This window comes from Schistocerca nitens, unplaced genomic scaffold (assembly GCF_023898315.1).
Source record: "Schistocerca nitens isolate TAMUIC-IGC-003100 unplaced genomic scaffold, iqSchNite1.1 HiC_scaffold_162, whole genome shotgun sequence".
Taxonomy (NCBI): domain Eukaryota; kingdom Metazoa; phylum Arthropoda; class Insecta; order Orthoptera; family Acrididae; genus Schistocerca; species Schistocerca nitens.
In genome coordinates this window covers 115859-137214 of record NW_026045703.1, presented here as the reverse complement: position 1 = coordinate 137214, position 21356 = coordinate 115859, and the positions used below count along the sequence as shown (strand labels likewise).

Here is a 21356-nt window from a genome sequence, read left to right as displayed (position 1 = left end):
AGCTGCATGAGCAACAAACTGTATAATATTCCTTCCAGAATTTGTGAAATTTTCCAAATTGAAGCAAAAACAAGGCCCAATGAACATCCTAACACACAGAGTGGAAGTTGTGCATACTATGACATGAGGAAGAACAGATTTCCCAGGTACAGCGGCTGCATTTGTAGTAAATATCTCTGTCTGGAACATGCAAGTGTTATTTGCTCAGAATGTGTAAAAATGGAAGACCATGAGTTAATTGTATAAAATGAAGAACAGTTGTCACCAATGTGTGCCTTTCATTCTGTTTAAAATATTATTACACATCTTTTTCATATCCACAAATAAATATTGTAACATATTTGGAAATTACAATTTCAGTGGAACTGGACAGAATTTATAGCTTTCTAAAAGATACGTACTTAGCACATTAAAACTGAACATAGTAAGTTGCATATTATCAATTACTTTGTTTATTTTTACTTATAAATCTACATTTATTGCCATCCAGACTGACAGTTTGCAGCAATTAATAACAATATGAAATTTTCAAGATTGGTTGTTTCTGGAAAACTTTCACATGCCAGTAGGAAATTGTGCATATTTCATTAATAATATGTATTTATTTTGAGGATTACATGCTCTGACACCTCGTATCATAATAGATTTAATTTAATCTACATTTTTTACTTTACCACCTCAAAATTATAAAAAGTCAGCCACAGGTAGGATAATTTTGGGACTGTATCAAAGTTAATCACAAGTGTTATTCTGAGCATTTTTTTCATCTTTTTTCAGTGTCTTAGCTGATCAATGATACCCAGAAAAAAAATACTATTGGACCATGACCAAACAATTACCAATGGGAACGGTTGAGTGAAATGTTGCAATTGAAATTCAACCTAGCCACATCTGGAACTATGTTGAACCTTGTCTTATTGACATTTCTGGCACTGTAAAAATTATCTCAAAAGGGAGAACTAAGTATGCAGAGATGACACAAAATTCACATAACTGTGAGGCATCCAAATCATTAATGATGTGTTGAAATGCAGCAGAGTATATAGGCAAATTCACAATGCTGCCACAGCACTGGCATGTTGAAAGATGCCTACTGCTTATTTGTATCTATCATATCCAAGTCTCGCTCTAAAACCAGCTGTGTTGATATAACTATTGTGATTGGACCAACATTTATGCTACACAGCTGAGAGTGGGCATCTTACTCCCAAGAAACATGCACCTGGAGACTGAAAATGGGACGAGTGCCTACCAGTACATGCCCTATCAAAACCATCACACTTACCGTCAAAAATCTTCACACTCAGTTCTAATAGACATGAAAAGGATTGAAAAGGAGACACTGACTTCATAGAACTGATAGGTTTATTGTCTGTAGTACAAGGCATGGCACACATTCCAAACACTTCTGTCAAAAATTACTGACATTCACTCTTATTTCAGCTTGTTATTACTTTTCTGAGGCAACCATTGCTTCTACTGACTTTTGCTAATATTGATGAGGTCTCAGTCCATTCCATGAACACTGCAACATTTAACAGATTTAGTGAACTTCTCACAGCTAACAGACTTAGTGAACTTCTCACAGCATGCAGGCACATATCGTCCAACCTTATCTGACCTCCAGTCATGATCCCACTGCTCCTTGCCTTCCGCACCACTCGTGACTGCTGGTACCAATCCAAATCTCTCAATCACTGAGGGTTCCAAGTGCTAGGCTGCTACGAGTAAGGTATAGATATTGATACTCCAGGAGTAACTATTTGTGTAACTTTACATCTCCCACCTTAGATGTTTTCAAAATTTTGAAAAAAGAAAAAAGAAAAACTCTCTTTCCCTGTGGGACAGACTGGAAGGAAACTCTCCCTTCCCAAATTCTGAAGAATTTACTGCAGTGGTATTCTCAGGATGAATAGCCTAGAAAACATTAATAAGAAAACACCATTCATATCATAACTCGTACCTCCTAACTTTTGAAGAACATTTTACAATGATACATGAAATGTAGCTGTAGAAAAACACAAAAATATTTAGTTTTCAATTTAAAGAAATTTGAAAATATAGTCTGTGTTTCACATAAACCAAACCTGAAAAAGATAGATCACAACAGCCCAAAAAATACCCATTAAAATACATTCACAAATATCACAAACAGTGTCCAATACAGATGGTAATTCAAATAGCTAATAAGGTAAAGTTATTCAAATATATGAATATTATTTCCATATACAAGTGTAAAAAATTATATACATGGTGGAATTTTATGCATGAAAAATTATTATTTACTCAGAATTGTAACATAATTGCCTTACTCTATAGTGATTGTTGCTAATTATATGAAAGTTAACTAGACTATCAAATTGAACTTTAATGAAAACCAGGAACATATTATTCATAGAAATTAGAAGCAGTTTGTGTCTCAAAAATTCAAATTTGCATAAATTTGATTTAACTTAAAATGGTAGTTATTTTAATTTAATTTTCTTTTATTTATTTTCAATAAATTGAAGATAATTACTTTTTGTTGTACACAACTGTATTATACAACTAATCTAATAAATATGCATATGTTTGTTGTTTTCCACATCACCATTTTTTTTACTTAACATCATGTACTGTGGTTTAATTGACTCATGGAGATCCTGCACACATTTCACAACACAGCATCACCTGCAATGACATCGTGCCCATGTGTGCGTATAATGGTAGCAGCTAGCAGTTTCACTCCACTCAGCTACCCGGTGCATTGTTCACAGTCTCCCTCCAGTCTGCACCAAACACTGACACCAATCTCCACTGAAGCAGCCAAACAATGGCCACTATGTAGCTGGGAATCAGCTCTGCTCACTGCCATTGAGGTTGACACACTGCTGCTGCCCCCTGGTGATGACTCTGCAATTAGCTTTGCTTGTGCCCTTCTGAGCACTGTCTAAGACTTCTGAATTTGTTGCTGCTGCACTGAAGCCATTTTGCTGTCTGTGACTACAGATTTTCCTAGTGGCAACTCACAATACTACAGCCTTGGACTTGTCCATGTGCCTCCGTGTCATGCCGAATTGTCCACTTTGCCACCTCTCACTGTAGGTTGTAATGTATCCCTGCCATTACAGTATTTGTGATGGTTCTGCTCCCGCTAGTGACAAGTTGGACCGCTGGCTGTCACTGGTGATGAGTGTCTAGTGACAAATGAGCAAGAGCCATGTCTGCTTCAATGTTCACATGCTTCCAAGCTGTCTCAAGCTAAATGGTGCATCACACCATAATGTGTGTCTGAAAAACACTAGGCCACAACTTCACCTAGTGTATCACAGATCTATTACACACATTTAATTGTCCTAACTGTGCTGGCTATGGGCACCGACCTAAACTATTTAAATTTCACATGGTCAATAGCACTTCACAGATTAAAACAAGAATTTCACACAGGTGTACAAATTACATTATTCCTTACAATATCACAGTTTCTTCTTTTCTTTATGCCACCTCACATCTTTAGTTGTCAGATATAGTTTCATTGTCAAAATATCATTTAATGTTTCCCACATGCTCTTTTCTGTGCAAATTCCCTTAGCATTTGCAAATGCTCCTTCTGGGCTTTGCTGGTTATTGGCAAATTATCAATGTACACAGTTACTTGTTTTCAATAATTCTTAACCCAGTGCTCTAGAAAATGTCTTTGCAGATGCTGAAACACATACATTCAACTTGAAATATAACAATGTCTTTCAAATAAAAGTGGTGTGAACATGACGTCAAATCTAGGCTTGTAAAAATTTTTCTCCCTCTACATCTTTGAAGTATTTCTTCCATATTTACGGGTTGGTCTCTTTCAGGTCCAAATAGCTTATTTGCTTGTCTTGCATCTACAGCCAAGTGAACCTTCCCATTTCTTTTCATGACCACCATCAAAAGAGCTGTTGAACTGACTCCTGGCTCATTCAATTACTCCGGATGGCATCATCCTTTGGAGCTCCTTTTTGATGGCTTCCTTCCTTGCTTGAGGTATTTTATATGGAGGCACAAAATATGGTTTGTGTGGATTTATTTTGATCCCTGGTTTTTGAATGAGTACCTTTTTATGTTCTCCAGTCAACTTGAATAATTCTCCTCCTCCTCTTGGTGCCAACGTCACAATGCCAATAATTTTTGAACACACTTCATCTGGATTAAGTTTATGTTGCTGTCCCAATTACTCTAAACTTTTTGTTTTGACCTTGTAAGCCTCTGACACATCATTTTCACTTCCTTCCGTTTCAACTACTTGGTAGACTTGTGAAAATTTCCTATCAATTGCCATCCTTTTTCTATATCAAATTTTCTTTGCTCCACCATCTCCTCCTCTTCTTATCTCATTCCTTCTGTACCTATTTCCAGTCCCTACTTGGTGAGCCAATCTGATCCACTAATAAATTGCCCATTTGATACATTCCTCCATTTATTTTAACTTGTAACATGGACTGACAACTAATTGGTTTTCCAGCTTCTTTCACAGGTCCTTTAATCTTTAAATCTGTCACAGGAACACTTGGTATTTCTGCATTCTCTGCTAATAATGCATTGTAAACATTGTTGGCAACTGCATACAGGTCATTTCCAGAGTCATAGTTCTTGTTTTTCTTTCATATATTTCAGTTTTTGTAACCAGTACCATTACTGACTTATCACCAATTACCTCTTTCTTTATCAATTCTGTTTGGTCATCTCTTAATCAGTCTTGTTATTACAAAAACCTCACAAGTCTCATTCACACTGTAATGTTGCAGACATGCTTCATCTACTTCAGGTTGGGAAACACCTGAAACTACAGCCTGTTTTCCATCAGATTACCAGTGAAAGCTTCTGCTCCACTCACTATCTTGCAAGTGTCACATTTGTTCCCACATGCATTATGCTCATCTTCCTCCTGTTTGCGGTATCTCTGCTCCCCACAGCTTCTGTATCTGTAGCCATCTCATCATCTGCCACATGGTGTACAAACTTCATTTCTTCATTCCATTTTATGCCACCCTTCTGGCTGTGGCTGGGCATTGCCAAAATTTTCTCTAAACGCTTCCCCTTGTCTTTCTTCTCTCTCCATTTGGGTGAATATCATCCTTGCTTGATCGACGGACAGAGTACTTAAGTACTGGTTCCTTTCAAGTTCATTTTCTAAAAATTCAGCACATGTCCTATCCAGTCTCCTCTTGTATGGGTAGTTGAAATTAGATATTAGTATATCATCTTGTTCACTTTGTGACCAATATTCATTCAGAAACATTTTCTCAAATTCTTGGTATGACATTCATTTCTTTTCTAACCTCATACCCCAATTATAGGCTTTGTCTTTCATCTGACTCACCATGTACACAGTTTTTGTTTTATCGTCCCAACTTGTAGGTAACAGGCCACTAAAATTGCTAATGAAAGTTATGAGGTGCAGTTTTCCCTTAGATGGAATTTGCTGAATTTGTGACTGTTAAGGAACTCAACCTGTTGGTAATTTTTACCAAGCACAGTTGTTTGTCCAGTATAAGCTCCTAATTCCTATGTTGATTTACTTTTCACTATCACATCGACCTGTTGTGCTCAACAGTTTGTTGTAACCCTTGTACACCTTGGCTTACAGACTACCTTTTTCTCAAATTCATGAACCCTCTTTGGCTGTCTTATCTTGACATTGTGTGGTGTCATTTGTGAGAACTGAAAGCGCTAACACACTATCTTCTAATACAGTTTGCCTTTCGTGAATTTCACTGATTTTGGCCTTTTGCAAGTTCATCTGCCATGTTAATTTCTTATTCACTGCTGACTGTTCCTTTTATCTTTCCTATTTGTTCATTTATGTCCTTTTTACATTTTATTACTAAGCTGTTAATTGTTTGTTCTTGTATTTCCAATTTTTCCTCTACTTTTTAAAATCTTCCTTTGATGCCATTGATGACTGCACTTCTTTAAAATCTTCCTTCATGAAATCCATAATTTGTTTGCTAAAAATTTCCTGATCTTCTCTTCTTCTCTTCTCTAACCTTTCAAAAATTTAATGGCTTAGGCATTTGTGACACCTACTTTTCATTCTCTGTCTGCTGATCTCTGCTTACCCACAGTCAACTGCTTGTGGCACCATGGCATCTGCTTACTGCACCCAAGTTGTTTACTATATTTTTCCTGTTTGAACTCACAGTTCACATCTGTTCTTTCTTCCGAGGGTAACTACAAATTCGGGAAGTCCTTTCATGTGCCGCCAAGTGTAAGATGCCTACTCTGTTATTTGTACCTATGACAGCCAAGTTTCTCTCTAAAACCAGCTGTGCTGATATAACTACAGTGATCAGACTGATGTTTATGTTGCACAGATTAGAGTGGGCATTTTACTCCCCAAGGAACATACAACTGAAGACTGAAAATTGGATCATGTGCCTACCGGTACCTGCCCTATCAAAATCACTGCACTTGCCATTAAAAATTTTCTCACTCAGTTCTAATAAATATGAAAAATATTCAAAAGGAGACACTGACTTCATAGAGGTGACAGGTTTATTGTCTTTAGTACAAGGCATGGTACACATTCCTAATATTTCTGTGCACACATACTGACATCCACTCTTGTTTCAGCTTGTTATTACTTTTCTGAAGTAAACATTGCTTCTAACGATCTTTGCCAATGACTCACTTCTAATACTGATGAGTTCTCAATCCCTGCCACAAACACTGCATTTAATGGTTTTAGCAAACTTCCCAAGGCACATGGGCATATAACATCCAACCTCATCTGAGCTCCAGTCACGATCCCACTACACCTTGCCTTCAATGCCACTCGTAACAGCTGCCACCAAACCAAGCTTCTCTATCACTGTGATTTCTCCTGGCAGCAGTGCTCCTGCACTAGGCTCAGATATCGATACTCCAGGAGTAACTATATCTGTAACCTTATAATTTCATGGCAGTGTCACATCAAGGTGTATTCACATCTACCTCCACATCAAGGCACAAAGTCAATTCAAGTCATGTGATCTTAACTTGCATGGCTATCCTGAACAGTTTCTTCATGGGAATTGCAATCTTCACAAGATGATTTTCAACTGTATTTACATGCGAAGTACACATACACAATGAGGTAGCTTATATATGTGGTTGCTGATGTCCACATTTGTAAGAAAATAATGTACATTGGAACCAAATGGTTTGCAGCTTGCAGGGGATAGCTCATATATTAGACAAGGAAGACTGGAGTACAAAACAATATAAAAAAGAATGTCTTTGTAAAATGTCATTCGGTAGTATAGTAAGGGAATTTCACACATTGTACAAGAGCTTGAGGAAGAGAAATCTGCTTTTTATAAGTATTTTAGAGAGTTAAAGCACGTTTCTTCACCTGTTACATCAAACTGCATCCAGAATTAGTAAAAGGAACATAGTTTTAGAACCCACCATCACACCCTGTAAAAAATTGGTTTCTTTAGTTATTAGTTGCCAGTACACTGCAAATTTTTGTGCATTAGTCTTATCTCCCTCAAACCTTTCCCTGCAAGATTTATAGGTTTTCTTTACATCTTGTGTATGGCTTTTAATAGTTCAAGTACCTTATCAGCAGTTAGGTTAGCTAGTGAAACTGCATAAATATTGACCACTCATGCTTGCAAAACTGTTTCAAACACAATCCAGAGACCTACCTAACAATAAATAAGCCTGCCATAAACATATATTTAGACAAACAGCTCTAACACATTACTTCTTGTATACATAATTAAAAAGCATTTTCAGTCCATTTCTTTATGAAACCTTACAAATGCCTGACAACATACAAATAAATTCCATTTATTAATCAATTACAAAGCCTGACAAAGTGAAGCATCCAGAAGATGAGGAAGAATTCAAATGAAACTTCACAGGTTGAGAAAGTATGCAGTGTTATTTCACTGATTACAAAATCAAGTCAAATTTACAAAGAACTTTGCAGTAGGTACCCACTTGTCAGTATGATGTTGTAGACCCTCTGGGCTGGATGCATGCACTGCTTCAGTTGGGAAGAGCGTCACAAAATGATTGTCTTTTCCTGAGGCAAGCTACCCTGCCACTATTATAACTGGTTCTTGATACCATGGACAATGGCACTGGGACTGAGTTGACATCCCAGCTGGTCACACCAACGTTCTATCAGGGACAGATCTATGGATTTTGCTGGCTACAGAAATATTCAGCAAGCACACACACAGTTCAAAGAGATATGTGCTATGCATGGATGAGCAATGTACTGTTGAAAAATGGCACCAAATACTGTCAAATGAGACATAACACATGAGGTTGCAGAGTGTCTATGGTACATCATTGTCCATCAGAGTTCCTTCCCTCACTACCAGCCATGACCTGAAGTTATAATAGAGTAGTACTGCTGTGTCTCTCCAGAATATTGGAAGAATGGTATCTCTACTCAAGTAACTGCCATGCTCACCAAAGACAGTCAGCACAGAGTAGTGCAGGACAGTGATTCATGACAAAGCATTACTACAATGCCATTGATCATCAGTCCATGCTCTAGGTCATGGTACCACTGCAAATGTAGCCATTTGTCTTGTTGTGTTAACAGCAGCATACAGATGACATGGCAAATTCCTAGTATGGCCACTGCTAGTCTCCAACCATTAGTATGGAATGACACATTGTTGTAGGGAGACCAAAGCTTTATCTCAGATGGCAGCCACAGTGAAGGGGTTACAATGTGCTTGGTGCACATTCTGCTGACCCTCTTAACTGGTCATATATGGTCCACTGGAAGCTTTATGATGAATATGCCTGTCCTCATGTTCACATACAGTCCAAGTCTGGGCCACTGTCAGATCAAAATGCCTAAAAATATCTTGATATTGCATTACTTGATAGCTAGCAAAAGAAGACTCACAACGAAACTCCCTTGAAACTCTGTTATGTGCTAATAACATTGTCTCACATGGGTATGCGGCATCTCATGTTCTTCACAGTGATCAGTCGAGCACTCTGGTCATTCTGCCTATCACAGAGAATTGCATCCCTATTTCATTTATGCACCCACCAATGGTGTATATGTTACAAAGTTACATTGACATCTGACCATGTCTGCCACATGCTTCCCTTTTTTTGTCAGGCAGCATATAAAGAGTGCAGAAAAATGGATCTCAGAATGAACTATAATAGAAAATGTGGTTTTCTGCCTATAAAGTTGAATTTCTGGGAAAAAAGTAATTTTATATTTTGTCAATACATGGCAACAGAATCAGTGCTCTAGCTGTGAAACCCTGTCAGTGGTAACAATTTAATGCAAAGGTGGTAAATGCACATTTTAACTTTGACAAGGGAAAGCAGGTTATTAACTGGCACTAAAGTTTGAGAATGCTACTGCGGTGCAGAACCAGCAGTGACTTGAGTATGGCACTGAGCCACACACAGGGTATAAACTGGACACATTTTGAGGTGAGATTCTTCAAGTAGGCTACACAGAAATCCCATTGGAAACTTTGGTGCAAGCTTTGGCATCTGTCATTACTTTTATTCAGAAATTTATTGATACTGAAGCCCGAAAGTCTGAATATTTGCTTTTACCACCAATTGGCACATTTATTTTGAGCTGAAAATACACTACTAGCTATGAAACTGTGAAAGTTCTAGATGCCTATACAATTTTTGACAGATGCTGAAGAATATTGTACTCTTAATATCACTAAGTGTGTGACTTGGGGGTTTATCTCTTCATGGAAATTTTGTGTTAGTAATTACGTTGGCAGCAATTGTTACTATTTTTCATTGTTGTCTAGACCTTTGTCACAATTATGCATTGATTATTAGTCAGTTGTTGTTATACGAGTGAACTGTACAGGGTTATTTGTGTGAAGAAACAAAGTTTCTCACAGTTACAAGAATTGAACATTTTCAAAATAGCATAATTTATATTATTATATAAATAACCTCAGGCACTATGTACTGGTGTGTTCTGTATCAGTATTAGAAGATGTTTACTATAAGTTCAAATGGCTCTGAGCACTATGCAACTTAACTTCTGAGGTCATCAGTCGCCTAGAACTTAGAACTAATTAAACCTAACTAACCTAAGGACATCACACACATCCACACCCGAGGCAGGATTCGAACTTGAGACCATATCGGTCACGTGGTTCCAGACTGAAGCACCTAGAACTGCACGGCCACACCAGCCGGCCTATAAGCTCATTTCCAAGGCTTATTCTATTTCCCATGATGGCTCTCTGAATTTCAATCTCCATTTGGGGAGAGTTGCTATAAAGTACATCTGTAAGGGAAAGTGAAGACACTGTAAATGACCCCAATTTCATGGCTCCTTCTGGTGATGAGGGTGAAGTGAGTGAGATCACACCACCTTCCAGCTGCCTGCAGAGCACATTGATGAGATGTCTGACTGATGGTATCCATGAAATTATCTTGGAAGATACTCCTTCAGCTGATATTCCAGGTACCTTGGAAGTTCACATTAATGAAGAATGGTAGGATGATGAAAATACAGGACACTGAAAGAACAAAATGAATGCTAATACCGATTCTAACTGAATAACTGAAGATGCAACTTACAGTAAAACCTGCACTAGCAAAAAATGGTTCAAATGGCTCTGAGCACTATGGGACTTAACTTCTGAGGTCATCAGTCCCCTAGGACTTAGAACTACTTAAACCTAACTAATATCAGAACATCACACACATCCATGGCTGAGGCAGGATTTGAACCTGCGACCGTAGCGGTCACGCAGTTCCAGACTGAAGTGCCTAGAACCGCTCAGACACACTGGCCGGCACCAATCTAGCAGAAATCTAACAGCGCACTAATGACATTTGGTAGCAGCACTAAAAGTGAAGTCTGCAGCTGACTGCTTTGAGGAATTTTTTGATAAACAAATACTGAATTTGATTGCCAGTGAAAGTGTCCAATACACTACACACAGTAATTACAAATTTCATACAATGAATGCATAAAAAGTTCTTAAGCATATTGCTCTTCACTGGATACCATGTTTTCCCACAGAAACAGTTATACTGAAATAAAGATGACTTTGATATAAAGTTAATACAACAGTGTATAAGCCACAACAGATATCTGGAAATCAAATGCCATCTCCACTTCAATGACAACACAGATCTGAACATAATTTCAGATGACAAAAGAGATAAACTTTTCAAAATTCTTGCCATAATGGACTTGCAGAATAAGAATTACATAAAATTTCAAGTTTTTTCTGAGAGCCTGAGCATTGATGAACAAATGGTTCGATACTGCAAATACCATACTCTAAAATAATTCATTCACAGGAAACCAGTGAGATTTAGATTCAAACAGTGGGTTATGTATGGTTTCTATCATTTACTGCCTCACAAAAGAAAACATTCCACTGTTCCATTTCAGAAGGATGATGGGAAGGGCATATCGTGCTGAATCATCTACTGCTTTTGATCCAAAAATGGCAGCACACCCACCATGTATGAAGACTTCCACTTAACATATTCCAGTTGAACTCAGGCCTTCTGAAATGAACACATGATTGAGCATACGACATTGGGGAAAGAAAGAACATGTGAAATCTGAAAGAAAAATGCAAAGTATGAGTGCTCTGTGTGCAATGTGGGAAAGAAAGAAAATGTGAAATCTGAAAGAAAAATGCAAGGTATCAGTGCTCCGTGTGCAATGTGGGACTCCATCTTCAATGCTTTGTTGCCTGGCACAAAATATGAAACAAAACATAAAAGGAGAGTGGAATGGGCCATGATCCCCATTTGGGGATTGCCTAAAATATAGTGTTTATTTTTAGGTTACTTTTTAATTTCACATTCCTATTCCCATCCTATGTCAATCAGGCAACATGGAAATAAATGTAGACTGAAGAAAAAAATTGGCAGTTAATGTGTTAATGAGAAGAGTTATACATTCACTATTTTAAAGAGTGTTTACGCATATCCTGAAGCTTTCTCAAAAAATATTAGTTAGGAAAAGCACAAGAATTTGTATATGTAGCACTATTTTAGCTCAAAATGTTACAAACCATTGTTAATACTTTGTTTTTAATCTGTATGTAATAAAGGATTGATGATGATATTTAGACAAAAATTGTGGAGTTTCCATTCAACAATAGGGAACATGATACAAAGTGCAGGAAAATCTTTTCAATCATGCTCACAAATAATTAACATCATAGAAGATATTCACTGGAGACTGCCACTATTGAGGCTATGATCAGTTACAAAAAACTGAGCCAATGCACTTTATGTAAGAGGGAGCACTGTTCTGGTTGTTAAGTCCATAGGCTAAAAGAAATATTTACAAATGATAATAGAGAAAAAGGGAAAAAAACTACAAGATGTTCAGAAGCTTGGAGTATTTTCCTGTACAAGGTCTAAAATGTCTAACAAGGAACCCCCCGAAGTGCAAGGTTGCAAATGGCCAATGCTGTTTATGGCATTCGACATTCCAGATATTGTCTACCATGCAACCACAATATTGACTGCTAATGGCAACAGGGTGTGGGACTGGAGATATCCAAAGGTGAGCACAATATGAGGCTACAGAGAGAACTTGAGCTGCTTAGTCGAAGAGTAACTCACAACAGTGCTACAGTGCGGTTGCATGTCATTACAAAGCAGAGCAATGGCAATGATGAACAAAACAAACATCACATTATATCTACAGCAGCAGCTGCCAAAGTTGACATTTCATCAGAAAAGTACCTAACAAATTTTGCAGAGTGAGAAAGAAGTGGCAGATGAAATATAAGTGTTTTTGCAAAATGAGTCAGTGCAATGTGTGGTGTCATATGCTCAACAGGGTGGACAATGTATATTATACTAAAACAGATATTGAGCCATGTAGTTAATTATCCTTGTCGGACAGGCAACCACAAATCCTGTCTCCAGTGATGTTGTAAAGGACAATCATTGTCCAAGGAGCAGGTTCCAAACACAATTACATATGTGGAAGATCATCCACAGCAGAGTAAAAAATAATTAAGAACAGATTTCAAATAAGTCTGCAGCAATATGACCGTGTAGTGCACAAGAAAAACCACACATATTCAAGGAAGGGCAAGGTGCATTTGTTACAAAAACTGGTGTCTGTGCATTTCAAGGGTGCTCGATAGAATTTACACCATGTGCATGGTAATAGCTTACTATGTTATTAATGTCAAATTGTGAGCAACATAGATTACAGTGGTTTCAACAGGAGCAGTAGATGGTAGCATAACTTCAAACAGTACTACAGAATTGGAAGACATGAGATAATGAAATTTCAAACAAAGCGTTTACCTGAGACGGCGCACAGCAAACTGCGGAATCGGACCAAAAATTTGTAGATGAGATAAACAAACCTATCCCATCATTCAGTAAGGAATTTGTTTTCAAGATCAACTAACATAAATGCCTTAACACATTCATACACAATAATGCTGACTATTAATCTTGTTGGTAGATTAGCTGGAAAGTTATTTATTGTGCAGTGAGAAGTTGAAGGTGCTCTGCTCTCTGTGATTCTTTCTTGTGTGCATGGTCTTGCAAGGGCAGTAGGGGATACTTACATCCCAGCAAGAAAGTGTCAGAAAATGGGCATAAGAGGACAAAAAGTATAGTATTAGCATTGCTTTTGGACAATAGCTGACCAAAACAACTTGCTTTCGCTCGATTACTGGTCTTCATATAACAATTTTACTCCTTTTAGAGAAAACTGTCCCTCCTGAAAAGCATATGACATTGTAGTTCATACCACCTGGAACCATTGTACAAATTCAGCCTCTCGATGTTTGTTTCTTCCTTATGTAGAAAACATTACTGCACTATCTGCAACTACGCCTTAAAGACTGGCAAGTTTCACGCTGAGCTCCATGACTGACTGTTTCACATTCAGTTGCATGTCATTATATTCCATCTGTTCTCATCACCCCATTACACCAATATGATTCTATGTGCATTCTTTACAAGTGGATACCCAGCTGAACATTCTGCATGGTTTGTAACTCCCAAGGAGTTTGCCAACAATCTTGATGGTGAGACTCTTTATGATCACTGTGGCACACAATTTGTCATTTGGTGCTCAGGGAGAAAATTAATGGTTTGTTTCGAACATTTCTTGAATGTTGGTGATCTCCATTTTGTGAAGTGTAATGTGTACATCCTGTACAAGGTTGACTTCTGCACCCTCCAAGACATACATTTTCTGTCGCCCTCCTGATGCACATGGTGAGACATTAGCAGCTAATATTTTTCCTGTAATTATTATTAATGCAACACTTTTAAATGAGCCTTACTAAAGTTTGAAGATATTATTCTTCCTTGATAACCTGGTGTCTTTAAGTGTTGTAGCTATAAACTCAAGAGGTTCACTTCTGCTGGCAGGTATGATAAAACTGGCAGTAACTGTTGCTGTCATCTCATCCATGTGGGACAGTTCTCACTTCTGTAAATTAGTAATGATATAAACAATACACTGATAAGTTAGGTCCATAACAGTCAGAAGGAAGTTGATGATTATCAAAAGCTGGTAATTCAATGTACACCAACTGTATTTCCAATTTTTTTAAAATAGTTCTGTAGTTCTGAAGCTGTACACTAATACAATTGCATGTGGGCCTCTCCTTCTTCCCCCCCCCCTCCCCCCCCCCCCCCCCACACACACACACAACCCCTATAATAACTTAAGACTTTCTGCATATGACAGTTATTTGTAATTAAATACAATCTGAAAAAGACTATACAATAATTCAGTCAGACCTACACAGGATTTCAAAATGATAAAATGATCAACACTTTGTTCTAAATATTCAGAGATGTAACATTAAGCACACAAAATGCAAAAATGTAATATCCTACGACTACAACAGGAACCAGTCAGCTCATACAAAAACACTAGTGTAACAATTTGTGGCAATATGAAATGGAATGGGTCAGTTGGTAGGATACTGGGAAAATGCAGTTAGCCTACACAGGAGACTGCTTACAATACGTAAGTGTGGCCTATTCTTGAATACTGCTCACGTTTGTGGGACCCATACCAAATAGGACAAACAGTGGTACTGAACATATACAATGGAGTCACCTCAAATGGTGGCAAGTTTGATGCATGGGAGTCTCACAGACACACTATGAAACCTGAACTGTCAGATGCCAGCTATCCCACAAAACTCTGCCTACAAAGTTTCATAATCAGGATTACATGACAAATCTAGAAAGACACTGCAGTCCCTTTTGCATTGCTTCCATAGCAACTGTGAGGAAGAGATTAGCCTAATTACTTCACACAGAGGCATTTAAGCATCCATTCAACCCAGCCTCCATATGTGACTATAATGTAAAGAAACAGTGATATGTAGTACAGGGTTATGTACCCTATGCTAGGTACTTCACAGTGTTTGCAGAGTGTGAATGTAAAAGCAGACTTGCCAGGAAAGCCATAGGCTTTAAAGCACCCACCTTTGGTACATGAGAAGGTGGGCCAGCCATAGGTCGAGTCCACCTTATGGATAAACGACAAGGACCAGTGTGCCGGCCAGCCTGCATGTATGTATGTATGAATGAAATTTTTAGGTGCCTTCGCACATCCACCTAGGTAAATGCTAGGCTGGTTAAAACATCTGGCCTTAGATAAATGATGTAAAAACACTTAGAAAAAATTATGTTGCATGACTATCCATGTTTTTCCATTAAATGCAAACAGAAGTGGTAAACAGAAGTGGTAAACAGATTCCTCCTGGAGAAATGTAGGGGTGGGGATGGGAATGGCTGGTAGTAGCTCTAAATTGCCTTTGGAAGTAGTGACACCATTGCAATAACAGCCTATAGGGTACAGCCTATATGGTTGGTCTGGTTTCTTCTTCCTAGTTATCACCCTGAGTCTGTAATCTCAAGCTGGAAAATTTGTTTGTAGTTTCTATGTTCAGTAATAATGAACACACCAACATGGGATTTCAGATTCACCAGTATGCATCTATTTTCTCTAGCACACACACCTGAGTGGGTACCAGTCTCTGGCAAGTGAAAGTACTCAATGTATTAGTCTACTAGCAGATATCACAGAAGCTGGCCAGTAAATTTTTATCCAAAACAATGTCATTAAGCAACCAAGTAAAGAACCCTTACTTCTCAATGGTGTTAACGAAAGTAACACCCAGTGGTAGTTCCTTCACATAAACCATTACTGTTGTCTATACTCAGTTCATATGCACATCACATTACTTAACAATCTACTGAATTCACTCCCAACACAGTACTAGTAATAGCCCACTGACTGAAGTTCAGCATTTAGCATCAGTGAGTTTAACTGTCCAACTCACACTTCACCAAAAACAACACAACACATCATTACCTTTTGCATACACACGATCCAGGAAAGTTAATAAAATACTTGTCCCATGCAGATTGTAATAAGCATTACTGTACAAAGACACCTGCTGATTTTGATTGATGCAAATACCACAGAATTGTTAACATGATCATAACTGGGACTGCATTGTCACAGAGATGTTAGCTTGTTGATTGATAGCCATGAAGTCTTATGCAAATTTTTACAAGGAGGCGTTAATTGTGTAATAGTTCAATGTGGAATCTCAGGAAGTGACTCCCTTGAGCAGATTTGTTATGGATAAATCTTACATAGAATGCTAATCATCAACTGCCAATTTTTTTTTGTCAGGGTGGCATATAAAGACAGCATAATGATATTTTGTAATCTTAATAATTACATTGCAGTTTATAGAACTGGAAGGTAAAAATTTACTAGTGTAGATAATTTCCTACAATGATTTGGTTTAACTGAAGGACAGTTAGTTGGAAAATTACGAAAGTTCTCAGTGCTATTTGATTAACTCACTGTATATTTGCACGTTGAATTACTTATTCTCAAGTGAAGCTACCAAGTTTGAAATTTTGTCAGTTTATGCATATTTTTAATGAAGGGCTTAATTGAGAAGTGAAGAGCATTGGCTGGTTCACAAAAATACAAAGTCATAGCTTGTAATCCAAAAAGCACAGAGGCTCAATTGGCAAATTTGGGTGTGACAGATTTTTCATTATGAATATTTTAAGTTAACTACGAGCTCCTCATCCAGGCCTTGAAGGGTCAAGGATGTTGACCAGCTGCTGTGTCATCCTCTGCCTTGCAGTGTCATGCAAATACAGTATGGAGGAGCATGTGGTTAGCACACCTCTCTCCTGGCCATTTTGATGACTTCCAAGACCATGTAGCTGAAATACTATGTAAATAAGAAATTTGTTGTTTTGGGTATGTACATAGCATATGTCATACTTTCGTAAGTGTGATTAGTTCAAAGACAAGGGACAAGTTATTAAAAGGAGTAGAACAATAGCAAGTGGAATAGTTTCAGCTTGCTATTTTTCATGTTCACCACAAGAAAGGGAGAAATAGCATACCAGTCCCAACTGTCTGGATAAAGGGTACCAGAAAGGAAGTTGATGTATTTCATTTAATTTTTTGAATAAATTTATAATGATAGCGTAGTGTATACGGCAGTGTTCCTTGGGACACCATTATCTTTACCATCTCAATATTGGAGTCTTCGGACATCAATGTTAGCAGCTGCCTGTTTGTCACACCATTCTTTCTCCATATCGTGTTAAAAATAAGCAGTTCTGAATAAAACCTTGTTAAATTCCTACTATTCCAATTTAATTTAACTTCAGATTTTTGTAAGCTCATTCGTGAAACTTGAAAGTGGATGACTTATCTGTATTTATATCAAACACACACTGCATGGTCTTCATGGAATAATTATACAAAAACAAAGTATTTTATACCCACCAAGTTGACATGTAGTAGCAGACACAGTGAACCATAGGCTGTGACTGTGGTGGTGAAAGTGTTGAGATTTATAGAGTGGTATCGGTATTTTCTGTTGACCTATATAGGTGAAGGGAAGTGTTCGATTCCAATTTTGTTGGTTTGTTGTGTTTTTTGTGGACATGGTTGTAGTTTCGGGTTTCATGATTTGGTGTTGGTAGTTTCTGTTGACCTATGTAGGTCATGGGAAGTGTTCGATTCCAGTTGATATTGTTTTCAGTTGATTTTGGTAAGATTGTGGTCATTTTATTTTACCGTTTTTGTCGTTTGGTGTAGTGGCATGTGTTTATTTTCAGTTTGTCTCCACCCACAAACACCTAATACCACCCACTTGTCCCGTTAGTTTCATTATATTTTTGGAAATAGAGGCATAGTATTTGCAATGGAAACGTCCGATTCCACCTGTCTGCTTTGACCAATGTCATCACCAATATTCACATTAACTCCCATATCTCAACTATGACATCATTACGTAAACATGACACCAAACACAAAAATAGATCGAAAAACCATCGAATACATATTCCTTCAAAAAAAAAAAAAAAAAAAGAGAAAGAGAGAGAGAGAGAGAGAGAGAGAGAGAAAGGAAACGAACACTTCCGTTTAACTATTTATCCATTTATCCTTATGACATCTATATAGCCATCCCTGGTCCGAGACGCTGGAACTTTAGTAAGCCTCATTTCTTCATTACACACTGAACACTTCACGACTTCATCCACAATCCGAATTGTAGAGACAACGCACTGTCCCCTATCATCACCGACAACCGTAAACTGTTGACCTTGTCAGTCATATACATACCTACAAAAGACAGTCCGCAGCTCGTGGTCGTGCGGTAGCGTTCTCGCTTCCGGGTTCAATTCCCGGCGGGGTCAGGGATTTTCTCTGCCTCGTGATGACTGGGTGTTGTGTGATGTCCTTAGGTTAATTAGGTTTAAGTAGTTCTAAGTTCTAGGGGACTGATGACCGTAGCTGTTAAGTCCCATAGTGCTCAGAGCCATTTGAACCTACAAAAGACATAAACAAAGCAATTTACCAAAATTGACACACGACGAACAGAAAAAACTACAATAACGTCGACATAAAAAAACCAAAATCGTTAACTCGCTGAAAAATATTCCGCTGAAAGCACAGTCACTACCGATACCACACACGTGCAATGCTACCACGCAAATGAACCCCATAAGCCACATAACACGCTACCCTTAAACACACCACCAGACCGCACCACCGATCACATCGAAACGACACCTACAAACACACCACTCTCACAAACTAAATTCCGCGCCGTCGTGACGTCAGACACCACAACAGCCTTACGTCACTGGTCAAAGACTACGGGTGGAATCGGACACTTCCGTTGACCCCAAATTTCTTTAAGGAATACATATACTGAGAAGAAGCGGTTGAACAGGTTTATACATTGTGATCTTGAATTTATACCACAAATGGGACTTACTACATGCTTTTGCATTCTAAAAACTTTTGCTTGGTTTGACAAGTTACCCCAAAATATGATCCCAAATGACATAACAGAATTAAAGTAAGCAAAGCATACAAGTTTTTTAATATTTACATTTCTGACATCATTTACATTGCAAATACAGACTTGTTTGTGTGATTCGGCAATTCTGTGGTGTGCCTTATCCAACTGAATTTATAATAGAGTTTTTACCCCTGAAATTTACCACTGTCAATTTCTTCTGTCTTCATATATTACAGCCACGCTAGAAGGAATTCTCTTCCAGGTTCTAAACTGCATATATTGGGTCTTTTCGAAGTTTAATGACAGTGAATCAGCGTTACATCATTTGTTCAATGTCAGTAAAGAGCTGGTTAACGGAAATTTCTAAATCTAATCTCTCTCTCACACACACACACACACAGCTAGTAGTCCTGCCTTTAAGGATTTTTACTAATTTGTTTTGTATACTACCTGCCACACGAAAACGATCGCCCAAGCAGCGAATTGCGGTAATTATCAATATGCAATAAATATGGCCCGAATATGTAACCTTCATGTGCCTCTGACGCCTGGCGAAGATGTTGTAGACACTAACTCACATGTAAAAGCAATCCTTTATATAAAAAAAAAAGCACTGACATTGCACATATACAACAACAAGCAGAAGACTGCTGAGAACTGTCAATCGTGATACTGCTCTGCCATCTGTTGGCGGCGCGATGAGACAGCTGTGTGGCAAGCCGTTCGACGCCGTAGACGGTTAGAGATTTTATTTCTTATTTTAAAGTTTTGTGGGATATTCAGTCATCTACGAAGCAGCTAAAAGTTATGTATCTCTAAATCATGAATTAAATTGCTATGAAGGAATATGTCTTCACTTTTTTTAAGTCGAGAATGTTTCATACTCGTTACTGCAATCCGTTGTGAATGTTATATAATTCGTAGCAAAACAGGCAGACGCGTGGATCGGACAGATTGCTTTCACCGTAACAATTTTTGGAGGCTTAGATCGTATGTTGGCGATCTTTGCCATATAACTTTGTTGAAAGATGGAGGTAAGAGATGGGCACGTAACACGTAACTGTTCCAATACAAAGTGATTAGGAGGAGGAGATTAGTGTTTAACGTCCCGTCGACAACGAGGTCATTAGAGACGGAGCGCAAGCTCGGGTGAGGGAAGGAAATCGGCCGTGCCCTTTCAAAGGGAACCACCCCGGCATTTGCCTGAAGCGATTTATGGAAATCACGGAAAACCTAAATCAGGATGGCCGGAGACGGGATTGAACCGTCGTCCTCCGGAATGCGAGTCCAGTGTGCTAACCACTGCGCCACCTCGCTCCGTACAAATTGATTAGTACAATGTAATGTTTCGAAACAGTGAAATAGTGTGTGTTTAGTAATCGAATAGACCTACACATTTTATTATCTTTAATCTCTACTGTATAAATGTGTCCATACAAACACAAATGAGGTGCGAGAGCGCTAATCATATCGCAGAAAGTATGACTTTCACTTAGATGTCTTGGCAGTTTCGTATTTCCTGCAGCTAATGCGCTGCTTTCGTGTCGTGTGATTTTCATACTTTTCAATTGGCTGAGGACAGTGTTTGTATGTTTGACATAGTAGAGTTTGCCAAACTCGTTTCCCTGTATTCTAGCTCCTAATTTTGCTAGGTTTTATGAGTGAAAATCCGTATGTGCTCTTGAAAAGGCATATCATAAGATGTAATTTATTGAGATAGCATTCTGGGAAACGAGGCACTGAATTAACATTTATAAGTGTACCACTCACACTTTTCTTACAGTTAAATTTTCCGTTATTTGTCACACAGAGCAGGCCTGCAAAGTGACTGATGCACGCAGATCAAAAAATTACCGTAACAGACTGGAGTCCATAACGCAATGGTCTAGTATGGCAGTTTTTCATCAAACATTCACAAGTCAGCTGAATACAGCTCTGAATAGGTACACTTGATAGAACCGGAAACAAGTTAAAATATTTCAGGGTAACTGAAATACAGAGTATGTTTCCTTGAAGTATAAAATCCAGACTAAAATTTAAAACAATTCATACAGTGTA

The 21356-nt window shown here is 38.1% G+C and overlaps 1 long non-coding RNA gene and 1 other non-coding gene across 2 annotated transcripts; both read right to left on the bottom strand.

Moving 5' to 3' along the window:
• Window positions 1-1034: 1034 nt before the first annotated feature.
• Window positions 1035-19885, bottom strand: LOC126219131 (uncharacterized). The gene is made up of 3 exons (XR_007542616.1): window positions 19828-19885; window positions 18614-18819; window positions 1035-1917 (listed from the first exon to the last, which is right to left on the bottom strand). It is a non-coding gene; the product is annotated as an uncharacterized LOC126219131 (long non-coding RNA).
• Window positions 19886-20542: 657 nt separating this feature from the next.
• On the bottom strand, window positions 20543-20615 carry Trnaa-cgc (transfer RNA alanine (anticodon CGC)). Its single transcript has one exon. It is a non-coding gene; the product is annotated as a tRNA-Ala (tRNA).
• Between the last annotated feature and the right edge of the window lie 741 nt (window positions 20616-21356).